At 45.2% G+C, this 23,122-nt stretch overlaps 1 protein-coding gene across 4 annotated transcripts in view; it reads left to right on the top strand.

Moving 5' to 3' along the window:
- The first annotated feature begins 12,145 nt into the window (after positions 1-12,145).
- Cemip2 (cell migration inducing hyaluronidase 2) overlaps positions 12,146-23,122 on the top strand; it is an 87,625-nt gene continuing 76,648 nt past the window's right edge. Inside the window, exons 1-2 of one of the 4 annotated variants that reach the window (XM_048438704.3) lie at positions 14,283-14,711; positions 16,180-16,242. The gene's annotated coding sequence lies outside the window, so the exon portion shown is untranslated. Of the gene's footprint in view, positions 12,199-12,625; positions 12,712-14,282; positions 14,712-16,179; positions 16,243-23,122 lie in introns of those variants that run through there. The other 3 variants (XM_087908035.1, XM_085693697.2, XM_048438703.3) reach the window with 3 other exon arrangements.

Raw genomic sequence — 23,122 nt, 5'->3', positions numbered from 1 at the left:
AGAACTGGCACTATTGTTTTTTCTTCAGTAAGGAGACTTAACTACCAAACTTGAGAGTTAGTGCAAGATACTATGCTGTAGAATATTAATTTAACTATGTAAAGATGTGTAACATTTATTTAGGCCGAGGAATATTACTTTAACTGGGTGAAGGTGTGTTACATGTATTTATGCTGGATTTGCTTAACAATGTTAGGATGTGAGTTTAATTATGTAAAGGTGTGCTGCATTTGTTTCTCCTTGCCAGCCTAAGCCACCTGATTGGTCTGATAAAAAGCTGAAAGGCCAATAGGAAGGCAGGAGAAAGGATAGGTGGGGCTATAATAGACAGAGGGAATAGCAGAAGGAGAACTTGAGAAAAAAGAGGAGAGAAGGAGGGAGATTCCCTGGAGCTAGAAGCCAGGTAGCCACCAGACAGAAGGAGAAATAGTAAATGTAAGATAAACAAAAGTAAAAAAGAAAAGTAGTAAGCTCTGGAGGCAAAAGGTAGGTAAAGAGAAACAGGTTATTTTAAGTTAAAAGAGCCTGAGCAAAGTTGAGCATTCAAAACTAATAATAAAGTCTCCGTGTCATGATTTGGGCGCTGGCTGGTGGCCCAAAAGAAAAAGCCTGGTGCAATAGCACATCTAATAATTTAATAATAATTCTAAAAGTAGAGAACAAGAGTCCTATTGAGACCACTTTACCCTGTTCTTCCCATTTCCCCCTTAAAATTCAACCCCGTGTTGAACCTGGTGTTAAAACTTTAAAAACCTGATTTGTAGATATTGCAATCATTGGGGGAGGGGTGGTTGGAGAGATGGTCCAGCTGTTAAAAGCTAGGCTCACAACCAAAACGTCAAGACAGGCTATGGGAGTCCATCCCCCTCTGCTGCACACGTGGCTTGGGGCACAGAACATGCTCCAAACAGCCAACCTGTTGGCACAAAGTTCTCCCGCCTCTCTTCCCGCCACCCGCTCCCACCACCCCCGCCTCACCTCTGTGCGTCAGCATCCCTCACAGTGAGCAACTGTCAGTGACAGGGTTATTTCCTGTGTAAGCGAAAGTACGTCAGGGCTCCATGTCACAAGGTGACCCCGACGGTCCCCAGTTCATGGCTCTGTCTGAGCTCTACCCAGCAGGATTCCCCTCCTTGGCATCTGATTATGTCCAGCTTACTATTTTATACTCTCTGTCGAGCCTGAATCCCTTCAGCTGTCTACACTTGACTGGGATCCCTGTGCTCTCTGGATCAACATCTGCCTTATGACAGTCAAATGTCCTTCACACTGGAGCTCGTGTGCAGTTTCTTTGTTTTGTTTTTTTCCTCTTGTGGTGCAGGAAGTGGTTAACGGGCAAGGCTCCCTGGGTTCATATTGCTGGTGCCTACTAATTCACACTTTTCTAGTGATAAACTACCTGTTCTGCCTTAGTTTTTTTCACTGATACTTACTTCCTAAGGATGGGGTGTGGACCAACAGAATCCACTTCTACTGTCACACACACATACACACACACACACACACACACACAGGGCCTGCACACACACACACACACACACACACACACACACATACACACACACAGACAGACACACAGGGCCTGGCTCATAGTGGCAGTATATGCGCCACTATTTCTTAGCAGGTTTTGTTCTATGAGCTGAGTGGGAATGTGAGGCCCCAATGCAACAAAAGCAAGCAAACATCACCACTTGAGATGAATATTCTTTAGGTCCTGAAGCGAGGTGTTTATCTTTGTTTGACTCCAGTTCTCACATGTGGCTTTTGGGATTGTGTGATCTGGGGAAGGGAGCAAAGTATGGTACCAGGACTATGCTGGGGACCTTGGCAGATATCTTATTTTTTAAAAATAGTGTGCTGTCCCCTTGGAAAATTACTTGCATTCATTTTATTGACTTGTGTGTGGTAAAACTGAAGCATAAAGGAATTGATAAATTTGTCTGAAGTGAGAAAATGAGTTAATGGATGAGTCGGGATTTGAACTTGGACTTCTTAGACCTCTTCATTTGTTCAACAGACACCCAATCAGAGATGAGACCTGAAGGAGGTTTATAGAAAACACAGCAAGTGAAATGATACAGAACCAAGTTCTGCATCCCTTGACTTCGTTGCTGGCATCACTTCTGTGATCAGCTGCAGAGATCAAGATTAATTTCTGGTCTTCACAATGACTCTTAATATCCTTGAAGATCCTTTTCCAACTGCCTGTGTGATGAAGACTTCTTTTTCTCCTGGGTTTTCCAGTGTTTAGTTAGGTTTCAATTGCTGTGAAGAGACACCATGACAGCAACTCTTAAGAAGAAAAACACTTATTTGGGGCTGGCTTACAGTTCGGAGGTTTAGTCCATCATCATCATGGTGGGAAGCATGGCAGCGTGCAATCATGGTGACATGCATGCAGTGCTGGAAAGGTAGCTGTGAGTTCTATATCTGGACCATCAAGCAGGAGGGAGAACAGTGACACTGGACTTGGCTTGAACATTTGAAATCTCAAAGTCCACCCTCCGTGACAACTTCCTCCAACAAGGCCATAGCTCTTAATAGTGCCACTCCCTAGGGGCCTACGAGGGCCATTTTCATTCAAACCACCACACCTTGTGAAGACAGTTATTTCTTTGATATTGCAGACAACCTAAAGGTGATGAGGAAAATGAGTCTTACTTGCTTTCTCTGACTTTCAGTCTGTCTGTGAAATGAGGAGGGGTACCCCAAACAGAAGATTAAATATTCAGATACTATGCCATTTGTTAGAGACAGAGTAACCGTGTTCATGCATTAGTGTGCACAAGTATATTAGCTAACTTTAGCTGCTTACTCCTCTTTGTCATGTTGATTACCAACTCACTGCTTTGTGGGTTGAGAATCATTATTCTCATTTTCCAGATCATTAAGTGGAGACGTGGGGAGATTAAGTAGCTCCCACAGGGTCACACAACTCGTCCCCCGTAAAGCCAAGACAGAATCCGAGCCATGGGACAGTAGCTATTTTTATATTATGTGGGGCTGAAAGAGACAGAAGGGTCACAGGGGTCAGAAAGTAAATGGGAATCAAGAAACTAAACTTGAGTATAATTTTTGCCAAGTCTCACTATTCTTTTAAGCAGTTTCGTGCATTTTGAAATCCCATTTCTCAGATCCTCAGCTTCCTGGCCTCACAGGGGGCTTTCTTGTGTCCTCTTTGAGGTTCATAGTCCATCTGCCCCTGCTCGCTCAAGCTGGATCTTTGTATCTCACTGTACAGTTTTTGGCAGCAAATATTAGTATTTTTTTTCCTCCAACACATCATTTGTTGGTTTCTTTCATTGGTTCAAGTTACAGGATGCAAACATATTTTTTCACTTACTTGTACTTTTCTTGGTATAGTTTGGTTTCCAGCTACTCACTGCTTTAAGTGAATTTGCTAAACAGAGCATAGTTTCAACTCAAGTCATAAACAAAGGGACACATCTGGAGCTTTAGCAGATCAACACAAAGGGTTGGAGGCATCAAGTGGCTGTGCTCGCCTGGGTTCAATCCTCAGTACTGCATAAAAAAGAATAGAGCACAGAGGAAGAGAACAAAGTTATGGGGAGACAGTGAGCATGAAGAAACTGCAGCTGACTCCCACGTGGGAAAATGCACCCAGCCTCGTTACTAAAGATGGTGGTATCAGCTGTTTCTGTTGAAATGTAGGGATATGCTGTATACCTACAGTGTGCTTCTGTGACTCTGGTGAAGGGACAGGAACTATGGCATTTTCATTTAATGCCCTTGGTAAAATACATCGGCGTGACCTCAGTGAGGGATTATGTGACAACGACCCTTTCAAAAATTATAGGAAACTGCTTTGTTTAGGTCGGAATTTCTTATGATAGGTATTATTGAGAGTTTGGGAGAGTCTTTGCCTCATTCTGTGGGCTGGGGGATATTTAGGATCTTGCCTGGCCTATACCCACTAAATGCCAGTAGCACTTTACCCCCAAACCTTTGTGTGAAAAAAATCAAAACTGCCTCCAGATGTTGCCGGATACCTTCTGAGAGACAAGATCACCTCTCTCTAAGATGCACTCATTGATTTTGGAATGGAGTCTCACACATGTAACCTCAGCATGTGGGAGGCTCAGGCAGGATGAAGGAGAGTTTGAGGTTAGCCTAGGCTATGGAGTGAGACCGATTCTAAAGAGAAAGGAAGCGAAAACTGCGGGTCTGGTTTGTCAGGTGTTTTCTTGGCTTCAGCTGCGGTGTTTCTGCATGGTTACTTTAATGGCTGAATTTATTCAATAGGGCAGGCGAGACTAGGCTGTGCTGGAGTAATGAGCCAGCTAGGTCTCTCTTTCTCTCTTATAGCTGTGGTCCTCTCTTCCCACCCGTGGCCTCTCAGTCCAGTCTATGGTCTATCCCCTGCTCTCTCTAGCAGGATGTGTTTGCACGGTAGCCGTGCACTGCCTGGTCAGATGCATGCAGCTATTGCTAATTTTCAACTAAGCAGTATTTCCACAGAGTGAAACACTGTCCAGAAAAATGACCATACGTTTATAACTTCCTTTGATACAGTGTGGTATCTGGGTAGATGGCAGCGCCAACAGAAGTTAGGGAGAAGAGTCTGTAGCTGGCCTTTCCCTGGCTCCCCAAACTTTCCTCAGTTGATCCCTTTTCACCAATATAGCTTATCTTTCTCATCAAAATTCTCTTCTGCAGGATAATTAATTTCCTTAGATCTCAGCTGAACTATGGCATTTTGGGAGAATAATTCCCTGTCCATATTATCACAACTTCTTCCCCTACCAAGTCCCGTCTCTCTGGGCAAGTGCTCTCCTTATAGAATGCTGTGACAGAGAAAGATATATGTCCAGCCCAGGGTCAATGGGCAAGAGAGCTCACAAAAACGTAAATACCAGGAGCCATCAATATTTGGGAAACATAAATAAAATGCATCATCTTTCTTATATAAGGGTTAAAGAAGACAAAACTCCATAAAAAGAAAAAAATAAGTGTGAAGAACTTACTTGGCAGAAATTAAAATTCTTCCAAGGTCTGCATTTCCTGAAATCAAAATCTATGCTTGAGTTTCATTTCTCCCTAGAAAACGCGCTGTTCTGTAGTAGCTGAGAGTGCAAGAATGTGCTGCGAAGCTCTGACCACTCAGAGTGGGGCGCAACACCCCATGGTTTAGGAATAAACCCGAGTGACACACCCACCTGGGTGTGATGGCTGGCTCGGTTTAGCACAGCTGTGCACTGTTCTGTAGACGCAAAACTTTTTGTCTTGCTGAAAGACTTTGGTTTACCTGGCCGTTTTCTTGAGACCCCAGGTCAATTTTTACAAATATGACTTCCATCTAACTCAATACTCACAATTTTTGTTTACTTTAGAGAGTTTGTCACCGTCTGTGCCATTGTATTATTTGAATGACAGTTATCCCCCATAGTCTCAGATATTTGAACACTTGGTCCCTAATTGGTAACACTGTGTGTGGACGTTTAGGGGCCCAGGCTTGCTGGAAGAAGCTTGACACTGGGGATGGGCTTTGAAATAAAAAAGCCATGTGGTGCTTAGAGTTCTTTCTCTGGTTCGTGACTGTGGTAAAGGATGTAGGCCTTCAGCTTCCTGCTCTGGTGAACATACTTACTGCCTGTCTGCTGGCATGTTCTTCCACTGTTAAGGGACTCTAACCCTCTGGAACCATAAGCCAAAACAAACTGCCTTTCCAGAATGGTTATGGAGTCTTATCATAGCAAAAATAACTAATAACACCCCAAGTGCTAGGGCTAGAATCCGGGGCCTTGTGCACACTGAGCAAGAGTTCTCCCATTGGGCTAAGACCTCAGCTCAATTTGCTCATCAGGAGGGGGGGGCCTTGCCTCACTTCATCTCGTTTTATTATGTCTTACAGGTTATATGGAAGTCAGGGCAGGAGCTCAAGGCAGAAACCTGGAAGCAGGAACTGAAGCAGAGACCATGGAGGAGCCTTGCTTACTTACTTGCTCTCCATGGCTTGCTCAGCTTGATCTCTCGTGTAGCTCATAACCGCTTGGTCAGGCTTAGGCTGGGCCCTCCCACATCAATCATTAATCAAATGCCCTCTGTAGCGGCATTTCAATTGTATTTTAATAAGTAAAGACTGCCTGAAGATCTGAGAGTAAAACAGTCTCACTGGTCAGCCTTACAGACAAGGTTATGGTAACACACACTTTTAATCCCAGTAGCCACAATGACACCTACCTTTAATCCTAGTGTTGCACAACTTTAATCCCAGCCCTAGAAAGGAATGTAAAATGGGATGGGGGGACAGCTCTCTCACACACAGTCTCATTCTGAGAGTCCTGGAGGCACGATCACCATTTCAGACTGTGGTTGAGGTAAGAGTCAGTGGCTGGCTGTTTTGCTTTTCGGACCTTCAGGTTGAACTCCAATTTCTGACCCTGAGTTTTTATTAATCATGCTTCAGCCCTCTAGACATTATCTATAGACTAATCAAATGGAGGCAAGATTCCCTCTTCTCAGGTAGGTAACTTTAGTTTTGCCAACTAGGCAAAAGCTAACTATCACAAACCTCTATAAAAACGTAGGGACTTTGTGGTCCCATTTACCTTCTTCTGGAATCCATCAGTGTTTAGCAAGGGATAAAGAACAAATAATTGTGAAATAACTGAGCTCTCTCTGGATGTTCTGGGCAGAATGTAGCTTACCTATAGAAGATGTAGCAATGCAGCAATACAAAAGTTTAGAAAAATTTCCTCACTATAAAGCAACTTATACATTTTAACAGTGGTTTTCTGACAGTGCCTTAGATTAATTATGTAGCTCCCCCACCAAGATAGGGTTTCTCTCTAGCTCTGGCTGTCCTGGAACTCACTCTGTAGACCAAGCTGGCTTTGAATTCAGAGATCTTCCTGCCTCTGCCTCATGAGTGCAGGAATTAAAGGCATGTGACACCATGCCCGGTTGCATGTAGCAATTTTTTGTATCCAAATATAACATAAAATCAGATTTTCTACTTTTGTCATTAACGGCATTTTATTCCTACCCTCCCTCCCTCCCTCCCTCTCTCCCTCCTTTCCTCCCTCCCTTCCTCCCTTCCTTCCTTCCTTTCTTTCTCTCTTCTTTTTGTTTTAATAAGGAACTTTTGACAGTTTTGTTTGTTAATATTAAGTAATTTGTGTCTAGATTTATTGAGGCATAATTGACACATAAAAATAGTGTATATTAAAGCTAGGTGGTAGTGGTGTTATATGCTTTTAATCCCAGCGTTTGGGAGGCAGAGATAGGCAGATTTCTGTCAGTTCGAGGCCAGCCTGGTCTACAGAATGAGTTCTAGGACAACCAGGGCTGTTTCACAGAAAAACCTTGTCTTGAAAAACTAAAATAAATAAATAAATAAACAAATAAATAATATCTTGAAAGTATATGTGTGATGGTTTGATACACATGGACCTTGGGTAAGGAGTTACCACATATAGTAGGCCAGTGTCTTTCAAAATAGTTTTGTGCTCATTTTTTCATATTGAAATATAGAAAAATAATTTAAAAACTGTGAAATCTAACTGTAATAGTACTTAAAAAGTTGTTAACTATGATTTCCCAATTCATAGTGAGTTTGCAATTCCTAGAGAACTCTTTTCCCATCCAATGGTCCGGGGATGCTGAGGGACTCTATCATGACCTTTCTATTTAAATTGGTTTTCAGTAATAACATGGGGAATATGGAGCATTTTGCATAATACATTTGGGGTAATTTTAATAGTGACACATTACTGGAAATTACACATTTCCCTGCTAATTCTCCTGTTCAGAGAGAACACAAGGTTCCCAACCTTTCGAGACAGTGGATTTATACTTCGCTGGGTGCCTGGAAGGAAGGAAGAAATAAAATCGAGGTGCCAACATATGATTCAGGATGTTGGTATTATTCCAAGCTGACATTTATGTGCTGGGTCACTCCGTTTTGGGTCGCTATGACAAAACACCTGGGCAGCTTCTAAAGAAGAGAGGGAGGTCACAGCTTTGGAAGCTGATGAAGGGCTTGGTGGAGGAGGAAGCTGCAGACTCAGAGGGCCTAGTCTCACTTTCTAAAGCTTGTAACAACCCCTTTCCCTGAGGAGCTAACCTCAGAATCTGGACAGGAGGGAACTGCATTATTTCCCCAACCTAATCTAGATCCTCCACTCAGCTTCATCTCTTTATGGGGTCCATCCCCTCTCCCATCGTCACCGTGGGCAGCTAGCTACCAGCACATGACCCTTTGTGGGCCACACTTGTGCCGTGTGTGTGTGTGTGTGTGTGTATGAAACAAGTACACTCTATTCTTACACAAATTCCTATTCTATTAGGAATCTCTCAGTATACTGTGTATCCAAGCATATTGAAGGGATGCCCCAGCTCTTGTGTCTTTCTTCTCTTTACAGATGTCGTGAAGTGCATACAACTCAGGAATAGTGAAGCTGAAGGTATTTTAGGTGTATTTTGCTGGAAAATATTAATCCAGATTAAGCTACAGAAGCAACTTCATTCAGGTTGGGTGACCTGAAGCAACTCATAACCACTTGCAGGGGCAGTTCTCAACTGTGAGCAGAGAGTCAGCGAGAGATGCCCTTCTCAGGTTCTTAGCTCTGGGTGCCAGCAGCAAGGACTACCACATACGTAAAAGAGGTTATGTAAGTCATGAAAGAAAAATACTAGAAAAAAAAGAAAAGAAAACTCGGAAAATATGTTACTTACAAAGGATTTTTAGGGGTTGGAGAGACGATTCATGGTAGGGCCAAGTACTTGCTGTACAGAATGGGAACCTGACTTCAGCTCCCAAGCATTCGTGTAAATGGCCAGGTGTGGTTGTGTGACTGTCACAGCAGTGCTGGCGGGCAGAGACATAGGCATCCCAGGGGCTTGCTGGGCAGCTCGGCTAGCCACTCAGTGAGTTCCAGGTTCAGTGAAAGGTCCTGTGTAAAAACACCAGTGGAGAGTGATAGAGAAAGACACTCAGTATCCACTTCTGGGCTCCACATGTGCATGTGTGCACACACCCAGATACGTTTGATACAGCACGCATGTACACCTACCACCACCACAACAAAATACTTTGTGTGCAATCTTTTTAGATGTTGTATGAGGTTACCTTTTTCTCAGAGTAGAACACCTTGGGGTTTTTTTTTTTGATGATGATAAAAGAGATTTAATTCCTTTCAATCAAATAGAATTTAGAGGTTTGAAGTAGAGCACATACATGTTTGTGTGTGTGTGTGTGTGTGTGAAAAAAAATAAGGAACTCAGGAATTTTAATTACACCAGGATTGCTTACATCACAAGTAAAGAGGAATGGCCAGCAAGCTCAACAGGAAGCATGCAGCCTTCATTAAGATCAATAAAGTGTGAGAATGTAGTTGGCTGAACACAGGGAAATAAGCAAAGAAACGATGGTCTGTAGACACACAGTTGGGCCATGGTGCAGAAAGGTCACACTGACATTCTCTAATGTCATCGGCACCCAGAGGATGGGAGCGGGGCTGCTTCTAAAACTGAATTAAGGGGTGGATGGGAAGTCAGCACCTTTCTCATGAATCATTTCCATACCCATGCGCTCACTGGTGCTAACAGGAACAAGTATGACCAGGTCTACACAACTGGCACTCACCCTGGCACTCACAGGGTGAGAGACGGAAGGAAGTAGGTTCTAAGAGTCTGGAGGAAAACTGCCACATCGAGAGCAGCTGACAGTCAAGGGATGCTCTGTCATCAAAAGGTTTAAAGCTGGAAGCTGCAAAACGCTGAACAGAAGGGCCCTAATTTGCTCCCTGTCTCAGCATGAGGTACTCCTTCTTTTTCCAAGGGTACCTCCATTTCCATCCACCTGACAGGCAGCAGAGGGTAGAGTTTTTTATTTATCTATGACCTTCAAGTATGGTCTGGGTTCCAAGAGCAGTCAGTTTGCTATGCCCCTCTTAAAAAAAACAAACAAACAAACAAAAAAAAACAAAAAACAAAACAAAACAAAAAAAAACCACGGTGAAGGTAATATGACTTAAAACTCCAATTTAGCCTAATCATGGGGAGCTAAAGAAGAGATGATCAAAGGTACTAGTTGCACAGATTGATGGGAACTTATGAGTTGCATGTTAAGCTGCTTACAACATTTCTGTGTTTAATTCTTACAATGACTCTGCCAGCTAGTCACCATTACTACGCCGCTTTTAAAATGCAAATACTTTGCCCAGAGAGGTTGGACATCTTGATCAGAGGTATAGTAGTGAGCTGTGGACCAGGGTTCTAAGCCAGGCAATCTGACTAAAGGATCCTAACTCTCAACGAGTTATTCTGCCTCCAGATGGTGAAGACAGCGTCACGACCACAGTCGGTCGGGGAGGGCCATCCTCTGAGCACCCCTTTCTCCTTGATGCTTTTGAACATACTGGTGAGGACAACAAGCACCACGTAAGTGGGTGATGTTCCCAGGATGGAACACGTCCGACGGCTGCTCCAGAGAGTATCCAAACACCTCACCAGTCATTCTACTGGGTCATGCTTGCCCAAAAGCCTCCAGTGTGGTTGGTGGCGGGCATTGAGAGTACACTGCCATACAGTGTCTCCTCTTCTGTCACTTGCTTCTCAACCCTTCTACTTACAGAGGCCATGTGGTGAACAGGCCTAAAGAACATCTTGCCACACTCTTCCTCAGAGCTTGAGGAAGCACTGTCATTTTTACTGACGGGGAGTCTGTGCTCCCACTCTGACTCCTTTGTTCCTCCTTTCTTATCAGTTTCTTTTGATTTTTCATGTTCCAGATGAAAACATCTAAACAAACATCTAAAACAAAGTTTATAAAATTTTCAAAAGTAGTCTATGAAAAAGATGTCCAGCCACTCACTGTTAATGGACTTCAATTTGGAAGTTAGTTGTAGTTTCACAAGAAAACTGGGCAGAAAACAGACACAGAATTCCTGTCTCCCCAACTCTCGGCATCCATGTCCCTTGGTTTGCCAATGAATACAGAGAGTGGAAAGCGTTTTTCAATCTAAACCACTAGTAAGATGGTTTATGTAAATCTGTGATGATGAATTTTAGCTATGGAGGAGTTGACCCACTTAATTCTAAAACACTCTTGCACACACTATTTGAACATTCTAGATTCAGTGTTACCTTTCCAAAACTGGCGTAATAACTTTTGAGAGGATTTGTATAAGATATCTGAAGTCCAAGCAAAGGGCCTGATGCTCAGTAAAGATTCAGGGGAGAGTCATTTTCAACAAATTTGGCACAAGTCAGGATGCAGGTATCGCAGAACCGCATTGCCACCAACTGATAGATCAAAACAACAGATTGACTACTGTGTTTCTAGAGGTCTGGCATTTGAACACAGTTTCACTAGTGCAGTCAGTTCCCAGGGAGAACTCTACCTGGATCCTTCCAGCTTCTGCTGGCTGCTTTTCTCCCCGAGTCCTGGGTTGCGTCACTTCCTCACTGCCTCCCTGGTTCCACACCTTCCACACCACCGTGTTTTACATTTCCCTCTGCCTTCCTCTCATAAGTGTGATTCAGTTGGGGCTCACCTTCATAACTCAGATAAATCTCTCAATCAAGACCCTCAACTTAATTACATCTGCAGAGATGCCATTTCCATACCCAGAAGGCAACAGGATCAGAATCTTGATATATAGGGGAATGTATGTGTGTGTGTGTGTGTGTGTGTGTGTGAGAGAGAGAGAGAGAGAGAGAGAGAGACAGAGAGAGAGAGAGAGAGAGAGAGAGAGAGAGAGAGAGAGGCCAGCCTCTCTTTTTTGAGAATTATTATCATTATTTTGATTTTTTCGAGACAAGATTTCTCTGTAGCTTTGGTGCCTGTCCTGGAACTAGCTCTTGTAGACCAGGCTGGCTTTGAACTCACAGAGATCCGCCTGCCTCTGTCTCCCGAGTTCTGGGATTAAAGGCATGCACCACCACCACCCGGCTTTAAGAATTATTTTTATTTTTATGTGTATTTTGCCTGCATGTATATCTTGCATATCTGTGTACCTACCATTGAGGTCTGGTGTGGGAGAATTGTCTGTATTCTGTCAATCATATTTTAATAAAACGCTGATTGGCCAGGCAGGAAGTGTAGGCGGGAAAGCCAGACAGGAAGTAGGGGTGGAGCAAAGAGACTGGGAGTATTCTGGAAGCAGAAGCTCCCTCCGCCACTCCTGTGCAGAACACCGAAGAGGCAGCATGTAACTTGCCCATCTGAGAAAGGTACGGAGCCATGTGGCTAATGTAGATAAGGATAATGGGGTAACATAAGTTATAAGAATTAACAAGAAGCCTGACCTAATGGACCAATCAGTTTATAACCTTATGGAGTCCTGTGTGTGAATTTTCTTTGGGGTTTGCCGGCTGTGGGGTACCAGGCGGGACAGAAACCCCAACAAGCCGGCCTTCATGTTACAGAGGTCAGAAGAGGGCATTGGATCCCCTGGAACTGGAGTTACAGACGGTTGTGAGCTGGCCTGTAGGTTGCTGGAATCGAACCTGGGTCCTCTGAAAGTGAAACAAGTGCTTTAAATCACTGAGTCATATCTCAGCAGCTCCCCCCACCCCCCCCCCCCCCCCCCTTCTAGGGCCTCTCAAATTCTGAATGTCTCACTTTGAGGCCACTGAAAATGCCCTTCTTCCTTTGCAGTTTGTCGAAGAAAATCATCTGTGCTATTATTTTAAGTCGTCCTTTTTCTCTCCCCAGAAAGGACTGGGGCTGGCGACAGCAGATGGGTAAGAATTCTGCAGTGTCTCAGAAGTAGGTGGAGCTACTCCTTGGAAAGCTGCATCTTTCCAAGGTTTTTAGCTAATTGTGGATACGTCCTAGAAGCGGTTCCAAAATTTGCATTTTGCAAACTCCGTTGACTTAGTCCATAGTGCTTTGGTGGGGGAATCCAAGATTCCCATGATCTCAGGAGATTCTTATCGGGCCCCAGTCTGGAAGCACTGATTCAGTTCTACAAAGTCCTGAACCAAACCTTGGAAATAGGGTATTCCCCTTCCTGCCTGCTAGTGTGTCATGGTTACAAGGTTGAATTTTTACTAGAAGGGTGGAGAAAGCAAACAAAGAAAGCAAGACTGAAAAATGAGCAAGCCTGTGTTACAGTATTCATTGAAACAGTTCCCCAGGGGGAACACTTCCAACTCTGAATTAAATAGAGGATGATGACTGTCCCGATTTGGCAATCTTGCAGCTGTCTGCTCTGGACCTTGTGGATCTAACGGATCAAGCCAGGTCGCGCCCTTTGCTGAAGGCAAGGCTTTTTTTCCTCTGCAAGAGTAACTTCCGCGAAGGGACCAGGTGATGTTAGGGCTACTTAAGCCACCAGGCCAGTGTAGTTTGGTGTAGGGTGGGCTGAGGAGTGGCTTTCAGTGTTTCATCCCTGACCGCTGCAAGTTTCAGCCACTCTAGAACAGCGCGAGTAGAAGGCGTGACCAGACCTAGGTATATTTATTCTGACTCTTGCGCGAAATGCTGGGACTGCTCCAATCTCTCTACCGGACAGTCTGAAGCCAAGAGCACGCTGCCTCTGCGGGGAGGGCTACGAACCCAGATCCTTGCTGGCCAGGTGGGGGCAGTCGAGGTGCGGTGACTTGAGACACTGAAAGTTTGGTGTGGGGTATTCCTGGGGAATAATGCAGTGCCGAGTCAGCTTCATTCGGGAGCGATCAAAGATCATGTCTAACTCAGGTTTTGAGTGATGAGAGAAGAGAATATCGATCGACCCTGGGAGACTGGGGGGGGGGGCTGGTGGTAGTGGGGGTTCAGCAGCGTGGATAGACCGGAGAAAATGCAGGTTCAGTTTCGATTGATGGGGACTGTAGGTTCACATAGGCCTTGTCAAGAGGTGACAGGGAAGCAGTATTAGACTCAGCTAGGGGTGATGAGGGCAGAGGATCCGGCTTAACCCTGGAGGTAATGGCTGCCAAGTAGCGTGGTCAGATTTCTGCAGGTGATGAGGCCGCAGATTCAGGTCAGCAGGAGACGACAGGGAAAACCGATTCAGGCACAGCTAAGGTTACTGAGGAGCGAAGACTCAGGTTCAGCCTAGCCGGTTTCCGCGAACGCCCAGGTAGTCGTCTGTAGCCAAGCCCAGGGCGCTGCTTGATAGCCCTGGCCGCCGGCAGTGCCAGCAGAAGCCCTTCCCGCTGGAGGCAGCGGGAGGCGCTGAGTCTTCGTGTGTTGCTTGAGATGGGAGGAGCCTCCGCCCACAATGCTCCGCCCACCCACCGTAGGCCCCGCCTCTACGCCCGCCTCCCTAAGCCCCCCCCCCCCCGGCCCAATCCGCAGCACTCTCGGCCCAGCAAAGCCGGCGCTTGTGTGGCCGGTGGCGGCCGAGGGGGACCCTAGAGAGCCGCTTCGCCCGCCGACCGGGGACCTGCGCGGCTCGGGAACGCGCCCTGTCGCTATTGTCTCAGGGCCGCACGGGCTCGCGCCGGCTGGACGGCGATTCCCCTCCTCTTCCTCCCGGAGGGAAGGATCCCAGAGCGCCAAGCCGGGCTGGCTGGAGGAGGTGGCCGCGGAGGCAGAGGGAGGAGCGTTACTCCCCGGTCGCCACTGCTTCTCCTCCGGCGGAGGCTGCGACTGCCGCTGGCTTCAAAAAGGCGGCGGGTCCCGGGTTGCTGGCCATGGAGAGGAGATCCACACGCGGGGACACCGGGAGCTCCTCTCCTGCTCCTCGGGCCACCGCGTAGACACCTGAGTAAACCGACGCCAGGAGGGGGAGGGGAAGGTAAGGTTCTGCCGGTCGCAGGTCCCCAGCCCCGCCTCCTTGGCGGTCCCCGGGGCCGGGAGGGCGCGGACCCCGCTAGCGCACCTTGGCATCCTGGAGGCCTGGCCATCCCTGCGCTGGCGTTTTTTATTTGCGGAGAAGCACAACGTCCCCGTGGGTTCCAGCGTCCGCCTTCGCCGGCGCCTCCCCGCCGGGGTTGTCCGCACGCACCCGGAGACTCAACCTTCTTCCACGAAAAAGGGTCCTTGGGAATCGGAGCATGATCCCTTTTTCGCTCACTTTGAGTTCCCGGAGAGGGTAACAATAGATGTTTTAAAGTCGATGTGAACAGCACTAAACTTTCTGGAAAGGCTGCGTGGGGGATGCGGACTACAGTGAAAGATTGGTGGAATGTGCATTGTGGAGTCTTGGCGTCCGCGAGCGCGCGCGCGCTTCTGTAAAGTTTGTGGGGGAGCTTTGTCTCCTAGCCCCCCGCGTTAGTGTGACCCTGATCCTTGTGGGAAAGCGAGGCTTCAGAATCTGGGCATCTTTAAAGCTGGGAAGCAGTTTTAGCATAGGACCCCACCCCCAACACTTCCCCGCAGGTCCTGGCAAAGAATGGGGTTCTCACTGTGAGTGCCCTGAGGGACTGCACTTAATACTACTTACTACCCCCCCCCCCCCCCCAGCAATAAAACTAAGGTCCTGACTCGCCTGTGTGGGTTGGTGTTTGTCACCAGACCTCTCTCTCTCTCTCTCTCTCTCTCTCTCTCTCTCTCTCTCTCTCTCTCTCTCTCTCTCTCTCTGGAGCGGAAACACCTCACTTAAATCCTCCGCTTAAGGCTAGGGAAGCCGACTTTGATATATGTCTCCTTTCATCAGCAGTTGGGGTTAAAGAGAGTGCCTAATATATAAGAACTTCCACTTGGCTTCACTCACTGACTTGTACTCCCCAGTGCCAGTGATGTAGGGTGAAGCTGCATGGTCGAACATGTTGAAGGTGGGTGGATGTCTTGAGAGCTCTTACCAGTTTAAAAAAAAAAAAAAAGAAAGAAAGAAAAAGAGGGAGAGGAGGTGGGAGAGAAGTTCCATCCGAGCTGAGGGAGACCTGAATTCTCACTGTAACCAGGTATATATGCTGGAAAAGGTCTCTAAATCCACATACATATAAATTAAACATACCCTTAAGGAAGCTGGAACTTTCAGCACTGGTCTGGGCATCCTACTCTGGTGTGCCCCTCATTATCTATCGAAGGGTTCTTTTGAGTTTGTATTTCTGGGGAAAGCAGAATGTGCACCAGGCATGCTGTTCTTTTGGTATATAGAGGACATCTTGCCATGGTGCCTTCTCCTGTCTTGGAAATAGCTCTCCTTAGTTACGTGTATGTGCTCTAGGGTCAAAGGAGTGGTGGGTTGGGGCTGGAACTTTGTCTTCTGACTTTAAAGTCACTCTGTCCCGTACTGTTTATCTTATTTTTTGACCTTACAGGACAGAGAATTAAGGCTAGAAGTGAATTCTGATCCATCACCTGTTCTCTCTCTGAGAAGTGTGGTGAGTGTATTTCTGTGTGTTTGTGTGTACAAGACATTAGGATAGACATTCTTTGTTGGGCTCCTGTGAAGTTCTGTGCAATGCTGGTCCCATGGCTAATTGTTTGGGGGAAGGTCTCCTTTCTCCATCTAACCTCTCACGAGTGGATTTCCTGAAGCATTAGAATCGCATAAAAGAGAAGTGTGGCCACACCTCAGTTCTGCCATGCCTTTCCTCATAGCTACCAAGAAAATGCACGAAGCTAAGTGGGCTTGTGGGCCATTATGAAATTGAAAGGATACCACTTACTAGTTGTGCGCCTCCAGGCAAGCTTCTGAAATTAAGAGAGATGAGCCTGAGCCACATTTCAGAGAGAGAAAACCAAAATCACTATTGAATTTATAGTTTGAGACCCACGTTTATAAATGTCTATACATTATCAGGTACGCTGAAATAGTTTAGTAGTCTGCCCATCTGCCATGGATCCATTAACTGAATACTTACAAATCGTTCATCATGGGCCAGACATTCTGGAAGGACTCTCAGCATGCTCTGTAGCACTTTCTGTTAGTGGGAGAGGGAAGTGAAGGAGTGGCTGGCTGTAGATGGGGAAGCCAGGGGCAGGGGATTCCTGTGTGTTTTCCATTGAAGATGAGTAAAACTGTAGCCGAGGAAATGAGAGTAACTGGGGACCCAAGCAAACCGAGAACACTAGGATCTCACCGGCGTTGAGTGGGGACCCACTGTGCCTAAGCTTTACGGGGACAAAGGAAGTGCCTCCCGGAGGCTGGGCAGTAGAACAGTTTCTGAAACTATTTGTTAAATCAGACAAAATACTAGGGACTGAAAATTGGCTTAACAAGTGCCACCTTTGTCTATGTGTTTGAAACAGGGTCTCCCTATAGCCTAGGCTGGCCTCTTATTGCTCGGTCACCATGACTGCCCTGGAGTTACTGGCTTGCCACTATACCCAGCAAAACTGAAGGTGGGAAGTCAGGCAAGGTTTGCTTCGAAAGAAGGCTTTGGCAGTTGAAAACAGTTTACCACTGGGCAAATCCCTAAATTTCTTCACCTATGAGATCAGTTTTAAAATGCTTGTTGAGTATAATGGAGTCAATTAAATTTGCAATTGATATGCAAATTACTGAATTAACACTACCAATCCAATGGTACTTTATTCCGGAGTTTTAAACAAGCTATAAATAAATGAAAATGATGGCTTAATGAAACTGGCCTCCGCCCTAGGTTTCTATTTATTGACTCTTTCCAGAATGGAAGCAGGTGTTCGCGCCTGGCTGCTGTCCTGTGATGTACCTCTCTTGCCAAGGCATCTGCCCCTCCCACTCACCGAAAATCTTTTTGCTGGCTTTGGCCTGTGAGCATTGGTGAGAGGGAGGGGCTGTCTGGTCCAGGGCATCACTCAAGAGGGCCTTGTCTGAGTTTGTCTCCCAAGGCAGCTCTCTCTGACTCCGACGACTCCGCTGTCCCAACAAGGTCAACATATGACTAGGGTGGGGGTGGGGCAGTGCATATCTGAGACTATGAAAATCACTTTTATTTTCTCCAACTGTAAAGAGGTATCATTTTCCACCAGACTGTTAAGTGCTCTCCTAACAGCTGCTGTTGTCGGGGTGAAACGTGAAACTGTGGGTGCTACTGGCTTTAGTTCTCCTCTGGAGATGGGTGTGAGGTGAGCTCATACCCACCAATTTTGTAAATTACTTTCGATGGAAACCCAGACTCAGAAATTTAAAGCTATAAAGTTAAATGTGGCTCTTTTGGGTGACGTGAATGGGAGTCAGGGCGTCAGACACTGCTGTACTTGCTGAATCCCGGCCTGTGGTTCCAGGGGGTCCTAAAAATAATGATAAAGCAAGGAAGTGGAGACCCGAGAGGCTCACTAATTAGGTAAGGTCATGTAGTAAATTGATGGCTGAGCTGGGACAAGAACCCCTTTGTTCTTATTTCCAGACAGTAATTTTCCCCACCTTCCCTAGTTATTCTTTTAGTTCATTTTGCCTTTGTTGGCAATTAGCTATTTTAGTATTTAAGTAGTTTTCACTTGGGCTTAGAAACCCATTGTACTTAATTTAAAAGGTAGATTCATGTCTTTTCATCTCTTATTTATCCATGTAGTACAGTGGTATTTGATAAATAAGGAACTCGGTGTAAAAATGTTAGCTTTACTTGCATTTTCTGTAAACAGGATGCAAATTTGCAATATTGTAGAAGTGCGCTTTTCTTTTCTTAAGAAGCAAGTTCCTGGAAACATTCAGACTTTTTTTTTTTTTTTTTTGTGAATCACAGGATAAAAGCATGCTAGGGATTGTGTGTGTTTCCTCTTTGCTCATTTTGAGAGCCTTTAACACTGGTTGTCAAGAACCAGCATATATTGCATTTTTACCCTAGGCAAGGCGTATGGCATCAGATGGATAAAGGAGGCATAGGGTCTTTAGTAAAACGTCTCTTTAAAAAGTGAAACAGACCCACCTGGAAACTGTAATTACTGTCTCCTTACAAATTAGTCCTTTAATCTATGAGACAAATCTGTTTTGAAATTCCCTCTGTAGACAGATTTGTCTTTTCAAGGCGGAAAATGCTGACCTTTTTACACGAGGCGAACCAAAACTGTTTCTTTGTTTGAACAGTAAGCAAAAGTAAAGTTGTATTTAGTAAGAACTTTTGGTATTGTTTGTTTGTTTGAGGTAGTGTCTCAAGTAGCTCAGGCTGGCCTTGAACTTGTCATACCTCGAACTCTACCTCTGTCTCCTTCTGCTTGTCACACTGCCACATGGATGAGAATCTTACAAGTTGCAGAGAAGAGATGGTGGTCTTTGCTTTAGTGCATTACAGTCGTTTTAGCACTGTGTAGAAATGCTCTTGGAGAATTGCAGTTTAAGACGATTCATATTAAGCCACTGAGAAAGGAATAGTTTCCACTGCACTACAAACTAGGTGTCCTTTTGGTCACGTCTGGTTACTGAGTCTCTTGAGTGAACCAGCTACTGATTTGGAAGCTCTTCTGTAGTTATTGGCTTTCCTTCGGAGCCTGGAAGCCTTCAGCATTATAATGGTTTTGACTATTGGTTCCAATATAGTTTGGCAAGTTTGAGTCAGTAGTAGGAAAAAAAAAAAAGCCTACATCCCATTTCAGTATAAGTGAGAAAAATTCACTGTGGGTGTCTTTTCTTTTAAAAATGTCACTACAATAAAACCAACTTTGTTGACTGACTATGAAGCCCCCACATGAAGTTTAAAAGATTATACTTGTGAAAGATGTGGGTTTAATTGCTCAATGGGAATGCGTTCATGACCACTGCCAGCCACCGGATGGCATAATCAAATAGAAATAAAGGCTGTTAGCGGTGAGGAGCTAGAACAGTGAAAGGAAAGGGGACGGGAAGCCTTTTCTGCAAGGTTTACGGCATCCTCTCACTTACTAGTGGCGGCTGCTGATTTCCTAGGTTATTACATAGCTGCCTGACCTTCAGCCATTTTTACCAAGGTCAGCCAGTAGCTAACTTTTCTGAGTTGCCCAGTTACCACATTATCCAGGTCTTATCTTGACCTGGAACCTTCTAGTCTTTTTCATCTTTGTTGCTGTTGTTATTGAACCTGGGACACCGGAGCTGGCCATGCTTCTTAGATTTTCAGCCCTCCCTTGTTTAGCTGCACAAAATCCGGCCACCATCTTGGGAATGGGAGGAGCAGCTGCAGTACCAGGCATGTATAGTCTTGGAGAACACCAGGGCAATTGCTGACAAGGTGTAATATGCCCACATTGCTTGGCTGAGGTTTCACATGCTCTGGGAGAAGATTGAGCATGACTTGTAGTCTGGCTTGGAACTCACCTGCAGGTGACGTCATGCCTTCAGGATCCAAAGACTGCGAGAGACTTCCAGGACAGCCAAGCTACATAGAGAATCCCTGTCTCAAAAACCAAACACAAACAAACTAGAATTTGTTCTTGTGTTCTCGGATTAGAAAGCTTCTTTTTGGGGCAAAAGACGGTAATATACTTGGGTTATGGTCCCATGATTGAGTAGCCTGGGTCTTTTCAGTTTGGGCATCTTTGATTATAGTCCTTGGTTTGCAAAACAGACCAGAACATAGTCTTTATTCTGTGAGTCCTAACATTTCAGTGTTAGTGTGTCACTAGATGATGACCTTTTGATTCATCTGCGCGTTCATCTGCGCGTATTAGTCAAGCACACCTCATCTTTTGGCCTTTCCCTTACCTTTCAGCTCTACGGACACAACTTCCTGCTCGCGCTTTCTTATTGGGCAGCATTTTAAAGGGTTGTCCCTAGCAGTCTGCAGAGAATGCAGCCCGCCAATGCAGGCCACTAGCAGCCCTGCCCTTTGCTGTGTTAATTAAATCGACCTCCTTCAGGTCAGACCCCAGCTTTGGGTTTTTCCTTGGAAGGTCAGCTGCAAGGAGATGATGTGCGGGAGCCTCCATTGTGGGCCTCTGCACAGCCATCTGTCACTGTCAGCAGGTTGGAAGCCTCTCTGTGTCTTTCTAGCCAATGGGGAATAAGGGTGAAGGGGGAGCCTGACCTAAGGAGCCTTGGAACGGGGTGGAAGGAGCTTTTTAAGAGAACGAATGGGGGAGAATCTGAAGAAGAGTACTGGGATAAACAGACAGCAAAGGGCCGAGATGCAGATGACTCCCCCTTTGATTCTTCAGATCGAGGAACCTTTGAGATCTGTCAGAAGTAGGAATCACACAATAACAGTAGTGGATCTGCTTGGCTTTTATTTGGGGTTTGTGAATGGGGGCAGCTCTCTCTCTGAAGAAAGGCTGGCAGACATTGGGCTTTGTAAGGTAGAAAGAAGGAAACCGAAGGGTCAATAAAAGCTGACTGGCTAGCATCTACCCAAGGCAGGTTCCTATTGTCTGTGCCTCACAGCAGGAGGGTACTTCTTATTGCAGAGTCCTCTATTTCAGGGGAAATTTTTGTTTTGAGATCTCCTTTCCTTCTTTGAACTACAGTTCGGTTATGTGGCATTGAACATGAGTGGCTGAATCCAGTTTGCTTTGGTCTGGTCTCTTTGTCCCATTGCAGGAGCTTATTCTAGAAGGCCATTCATGATTGACAGCTCCACAGTCCCACCCAGAGGCCTGTGTTCTCTGCTCCCTTTTGCTTTTATTTTTGCCTGGGGAAGTGGTATTGGCTATATTCTTTGCTGCCTCTCCTCCCTCACCCCCCCCCACTCTAGATAGGCAGTGTTTTTCCTAACACTGAGGCGATGGTGTATCTCAGTCTTGGCCATGTTTCAGCTGTTGAAGGACTTAGGGTTATCACCCATTGCTTCTTATGAATTTGATTAGCAGAGTTGAAAGGGCAGGGCTGTTCAGTACATTTATTATTTATTAATTTTTTTTACTTTAATTTTTAAAATTTCATTTTACATTCCATTCACAGTTCTCCCTCCACCCCAGTGTATTTATTGTCAGATGTATTCCTCATAGAGTGTGAAGGACAGGGGTATAAGAATTAATGAAAATGCTTAAAGGTTAGAAAGTATTACTTGGCTGATTTTTGGTCTCAGACATATGTAAATATTTAAATTATTTTTAAAGATGTACTTATTTTGTGTTATTGAATGTTTTACTCACATGTGTTATCTGTGCACCACATGCATGCCTGGTGCCCAGGGAAGTCAGAAGAAGGCATCCTATTCCTGGAACTGGGGTCATATAGATGGTTGGTAACCACCATATGGGTGCTGAGAATTGAACCCGGGTCCTCTGCAAGAACAACCAATTTTCTTAATCTCTTGGCTACCTCTCTGGCCCCCAAATATCCTTTCCATGAGGAGTCTGTGTCTGCCCAGATGATTACAGTGTAACTTGCTAAGGACATACTCTCAGCGAAACTATACCTAAGTTGTTAATTTCACAAGGAACACTTACTGTTTTAAATGTAAGTACGGAGTTGTTTCATTATTTTTAGGGCAGCCTCTCATTATTTCTAATTCTTGTTTGTCAAGTGTTTACTATACCCTGACTATAGCTTTCTAGGACAGTATAACTGAATTGAAAAGTGATATTTGGAGCAGGAAAAGTATTGTTAAGTAAAAATACTTTCCCAATGTGAATGACTAGCGGCACCGATTTTTCTTTTCTTTCTTAAAGTGCGGTTGATCTTTTTAGGGTTGTATGTTTGGAAGATTCCTTATACTTTCCGTGAGCTTTATCTTCATAGACTTCGTATATTTTAGAGGCGTTTTGTGGGTGAGAAGGAGGATGTGAATACTGCTGAGTACTTAATTTTGGTGATGCTCATCCTTTGTGTCTACACTGACCAAGTGGAGAAAGCTGATAGGGGAGCATACAGTAATTAGCTGCTGAATCCCTCATCCTTCCCGTTCACGGGGAGATTTGTAATCAGGGCATAGCTGCTCCTCGTGCACCTGGGAACCTTGATTGTGTACACAGCTTCATGACAGTGAAACAGTACTGCTCTAAGGAGATCAGTTGCAGTAAAAGTCAGCTAAGATTTCAAAGCCAGACCACAGCAGGGATTGTGATATACTCTGGGGTTGAGATGGGCTGGAAATGGCAGGGGCTAAGAGGGCCAGTATCCTGGCGGAGTGTGTGCCCTGTCGTAGCAGTGTGTATGGGCCGTGGGGCCTGCAGTTCTCTGGGGTGTGCTCATTCAAAGCTAAGATCTCGGAGGAAAGAGCACATAGCTTTTTTTAACCTGCTGTTTTCTTCCAAGTAGCCATTATATGTGTAGGTGTAGGATTCATGCTAAATTCCTCATAGTGGTTATTTTAGAAAAACATATTTTATATTGTATGCTTTAGGAATACAATGTATAATATATATTTTTCTAAACTTCACACACACACACACACACACACACACACACCCCTTTCCAGCTTCTCTTTG

This window comes from Myodes glareolus, chromosome 7 (genome assembly GCF_982192425.1).
Source record: "Myodes glareolus chromosome 7, mMyoGla1.1, whole genome shotgun sequence".
In the NCBI taxonomy this organism is placed as follows: Eukaryota; Metazoa; Chordata; class Mammalia; order Rodentia; family Cricetidae; genus Myodes; species Myodes glareolus.
The sequence above is the reverse complement of the archived record's forward strand: the minus strand, read 5'-3'. Positions and strand labels throughout refer to the sequence as shown.